At 53.2% G+C, this 5,000-nt stretch overlaps 1 non-coding gene across 1 annotated transcript in view; it reads left to right on the plus strand.

Moving 5' to 3' along the window:
- Window positions 1–4,361: 4,361 nt before the first annotated feature.
- Window positions 4,362–5,000, plus strand: part of LOC126178760 (small subunit ribosomal RNA) — a 1,909-nt gene continuing 1,270 nt past the window's right edge. Inside the window, exon 1 of the ribosomal RNA XR_007536620.1 lies at window positions 4,362–5,000. This exon is cut by the window's right edge and continues 1,270 nt beyond it. This is a non-coding gene — a ribosomal RNA (small subunit ribosomal RNA).

Genomic DNA, 5,000 nt, shown 5'->3' on the forward strand with positions numbered 1-5,000 from the left:
CTAACCCACGTTGTGCCTTAACCTAACCCACGTTGTGCCTTAACCTAACTCACGTTGTGCCTTAACCCAACCCACGTTGTGCCTTAACCCAACCCACGTTGTGCCTTAACCTAACCCACGTTGTGCCTTAACCTAACCCACGTTGTGCCTTAACCTAACCCACGTTGTGCCTTAACCTAACCCACGTTGTGCCTTAACCTAACCCACGTTGTGCCTTAACCTAACCCACGTTGTGCCTTAACCTAACCCACGTTGTGCCTTAACCTAACCCACGTTGTGCCTTAACCTAACCCACGTTGTGCCTTAACCTAACCCACGTTGTGCCTAAACCTAACCCACGTTGTGCCTTAACCTAACCCACGTTGTGCCTTAACCTAACCCACGTTGTGCCTTAACCTAACCCACGTTGTGCCTTAACCTAACCCACGTTGTGCCTTAACCTAACCCACGTTGTGCCTTAACCTAACCCACGTTGTGCCTTAACCTAACCCACGTTGTGCCTTAACCTAACCCACGTTGTGCCTTAACCTAACCCACGTTGTGCCTTAACCTAACCCACGTTGTGCCTTAACCTAACCCACGTTGTGCCTTAACCTAACCCACGTTGTGCCTTAACCTAACCCACGTTGTGCCTTAACCTAACCCACGTTGTGCCTTAACCTAACCCACGTTGTGCCTTAACCTAACCCACGTTGTGCCTTAACCTAACCCACGTTGTGCCTTAACCTAACCCACGTTGTGCCTTAACCTAACCCACGTTGTGCCTTAACCTAACCCACGTTGTGCCTTAACCTAACCCACGTTGTGCCTTAACCTAACCCACGTTGTGCCTTAACCTAACCCACGTTGTGCCTTAACCTAACCCACGTTGTGCCTTAACCTAACCCACGTTGTGCCTTAACCTAACCCACGTTGTGCCTTAACCTAACCCACGTTGTGCCTTAACCTAACCCACGTTGTGCCCTAACCTAACCCACGTTGTGCCCTAACCTAACCCACGTTGTGCCCTAACCTAACCCAAGTTGTGCCTTAACCTAACCCAAGTTGTGCCTTAACCTAACCCAAGTTGTGCCTTAACCTAACCCAAGTTGTGCCTTAACCTAACCCACGTTGTGCCTTAACTTAACCCACGTTGTGCCTTAACCTAACCCACGTTGTGCCTTAACCTAACCCAAGTTGTGCCTTAACCTAACCCAAGTTGTGCCTTAACCTAACCCACGTTGTGCCTTAACCTAACCCACGTTGTGCCTTAACCTAACCCACGTTGTGCCTTAACCTAACCCACGTTGTGCCTTAACCTAACCCACGTTGTGCCTTAACCTAACCCACGTTGTGCCTTAACCTAACCCACGTTGTGCCTTAACCTAACCCACGTTGTGCCTTAACCTAACCCACGTTGTGCCTTAACCTAACCCACGTTGTGCCTTAACCTAACCCACGTTGTGCCTTAACCTAACCCACGTTGTGCCTTAACCTAACCCACGTTGTGCCTTAACCTAACCCACGTTGTGCCTTAACCTAACCCACGTTGTGCCTTAACCTAACCCACGTTGTGCCTTAACCTAACCCACGTTGTGCCTTAACCTAACCCACGTTGTGCCTTAACCTAACCCACGTTGTGCCTTAACCTAACCCACGTTGTGCCTTAACCTAACCCACGTTGTGCCTTAACCTAACCCACGTTGTGCCTTAACCTAACCCACGTTGTGCCTTAACCTAACCCACGTTGTGCCTTAACCTAACCCACGTTGTGCCTTAACCTAACCCACGTTGTGCCTTAACCTAACCCACGTTGTGCCTTAACCTAACCCACGTTGTGCCTTAACCTAACCCACGTTGTGCCTTAACCTAACCCACGTTGTGCCTTAACCTAACCCACGTTGTGCCTTAACCTAACCCACGTTGTGCCTTAACCTAACCCACGTTGTGCCTTAACCTAACCCACGTTGTGCCTTAACCTAACCCACGTTGTGCCTTAACCTAACCCACGTTGTGCCTTAACCTAACCCACGTTGTGCCTTAACCTAACCCACGTTGTGCCTTAACCTAACCCACGTTGTGCCTTAACCTAACCCACGTTGTGCCTTAACCTAACCCACGTTGTGCCTTAACCTAACCCACGTTGTGCCTTAACCTAACCCACGTTGTGCCTTAACCTAACCCACGTTGTGCCTTAACCTAACCCACGTTGTGCCTTAACCTAACCCACGTTGTGCCTTAACCTAACCCACGTTGTGCCTTAACCTAACCCACGTTGTGCCTTAACCTAACCCAAGTTGTGCCTTAACCTAACCCAAGTTGTGCCTTAACCTAACCCAAGTTGTGCCTTAACCTAACCCAAGTTGTGCCTTAACCTAACCCAAGTTGTGCCTTAACCTAACCCAAGTTGTGCCTTAACCTAACCCAAGTTGTGCCTTAACCTAACCCAAGTTGTGCCTTAACCTAACCCAAGTTGTGCCTTAACCTAACCCAAGTTGTGCCTTAACCTAACCCAAGTTGTGCCTTAACCTAACCCAAGTTGTGCCTTAACCTAACCCAAGTTGTGCCTTAACCTAACCCAAGTTGTGCCTTAACCTAACCCAAGTTGTGCCTTAACCTAACCCAAGTTGTGCCTTAACCTGCTCTGTAATTGGCATATGACACGTTACATTAATCCAGTGTTGTCTAACCACAACCCTCTGAATATAGTTCGCTACTCGCACCGCCCACCCTCTTGTGTATCGTTTCATCTTCAACACTTCGCAAGTGTTGCTTACTTTTTACATGCTCCCGCTGTACACTGTAATGTGGACGACTGCAGGATGTACATCGCCCCCCCCCCTCCCCCCTGCCTTCGCACGCTGGTCGTTCAGGTGCTTGCGTGTTCAATGCCCTTCGCAGCTGTTCACTGGCATTCGCATGTCGAAGCGCTCAGTCTACGTCGTGGTACGGCCTGTGTCCACTGTCCGCTGATGTCGTAAGCTTAACCCTCACATTGTACTGCACATAGGTCCGTATGTACTGAATGATACGCTGTGGCACATGTGTGACCGTACAACGACTGCGCCCAACAACAGCGAACCATACGGTCCAAATGTTGTGCACTCAGCCACGTGCCGTCTCCCCATAACAGCTACATTGCAGTGTGGTACGCCATAGAGACGTGTGGGAGTAACGGACGCCCTGGATGGCGATCAGCATGAGCCGTCTGTTGATGTAGTGGCGCGTGTATTCAAACGTAGTCGTCTCTTCTCACACAGTGTGATAGCATGGTGCACCGCGTTCCACATCTGCGACATGGTACAGATGCTGGTTGACAGTCGGTCTCGTAATGGACATCGCATACGTAGGGGGCCACCTCCCACGTGTTCTCTAGTCGTGCACATTTTGTTGCGTGTATGTGGGCAGACGTAGTGTGTCGTGACACCTAACAGACAGGTATGCAATAATCGTTGCATTTGCAAACTGGGATGGACGTCTACGTTTGCTGGTGACGTTACGCAAATGAACAACTGGTAAACCCATTGTGGTGCGGTTGTTGTTGCTGGAGGTAAATCAGTAAGGGCAAATCTGTGTGTGAAGCGATACGCGGCGGTGGCTGGGTGGGACCGTCCCCGGCCGGTGAGGGGGGGCCGCCCGGCGTGCTGGCCGCGCGGTGCGTGGGCGCACGCGCTACAGCCGGCTGGTGGGGGCGCCCAGTGGCAGGCGCGCCGGCCGACGGACGCGGCAGGCGGCGCAGCTGCGCGCCGGGGCACCCTGCGCGCGGCGCCGGGCGGCCAAAGTGGGTCCTCGCGGGCCCGGTGCGAAGCGCGGTGGACATCTGCAGTGTGCTGGTCCGACTGAGGACTGTGTGCGTTGAGGATGCGCCGCCGCCCGGCACTCGGCGCCGCGACGCCGTCTGCTGCTCGGTCGCCCCAGCGGTTCTCGCTGGTGGTTTGTATCGCAGTTGTGCGGACGTGTTGGCACGTGCGCTGTGCTGGGAGAGTTCGCTTCGGCACCCACGTGGGGCCTTTGCCCTTCTGTGGCGCTGGCGTTGGAGCTGCCGGTCACCGTAGGTGGCGCGTGTTGTCTCCCGCCGGCAATGCCACGACAGCACGCTCCCGGGCCTCTGTCGGCAGCGGCAAGCTCAGTTGGGAGCACGGGTGGTCGCACCTAAAGCGTCTACTCGCCTAACTCCGGGCGATTGCGCCTCTCTCGAACCCGACCAAGTACTTAGGACGGCGCTGCGCGCCGCCGGGACCTGAGAGGGTTTCGAGGTGTATTGTGCAGGGGAGCTCAGCCTCCTCCTGTTTGCAGAATAATTGAGCGGACGCTTGCGTGTTCGCGCGGGCCCCTGGGACACACTCCCGGGCGGCCGGCTGCTCAGCTCTAGTTGACGCAGCTCCCTGGTTGATCCTGCCAGTAGTCATATGCTTGTCTCAAAGATTAAGCCATGCATGTCTCAGTACAAGCCGCATTAAGGTGAAACCGCGAATGGCTCATTAAATCAGTTATGGTTCCTTAGATCGTACCCACGTTACTTGGATAACTGTGGTAATTCTAGAGCTAATACATGCAAACAGAGTCCCGACCAGAGATGGAAGGGACGCTTTTATTAGATCAAAACCAATCGGTCGGCTCGTCCGGTCCGTTTGCCTTGGTGACTCTGAATAACTTTGGGCTGATCGCACGGTCCTCGTACCGGCGATGCATCTTTCAAATGTCTGCCTTATCAACTGTCGATGGTAGGTTCTGCGCCTACCATGGTTGTAACGGGTAACGGGGAATCAGGGTTCGATTCCGGAGAGGGAGCCTGAGAAACGGCTACCACATCCAAGGAAGGCAGCAGGCGCGCAAATTACCCACTCCCGGCACGGGGAGGTAGTGACGAAAAATAACGATACGGGACTCATCCGAGGCCCCGTAATCGGAATGAGTACACTTTAAATCCTTTAACGAGTATCTATTGGAGGGCAAGTCTGGTGCCAGCAGCCGCGGTAATTCCAGCTCCAATAGCGTATATTAAAGTTGTTGCGGTTAAA

The sequence above is a fragment of the Schistocerca cancellata genome, chromosome 3 (genome assembly GCF_023864275.1).
Source record: "Schistocerca cancellata isolate TAMUIC-IGC-003103 chromosome 3, iqSchCanc2.1, whole genome shotgun sequence".
Lineage (NCBI taxonomy): Eukaryota > Metazoa > Arthropoda > Insecta > Orthoptera > Acrididae > Schistocerca > Schistocerca cancellata.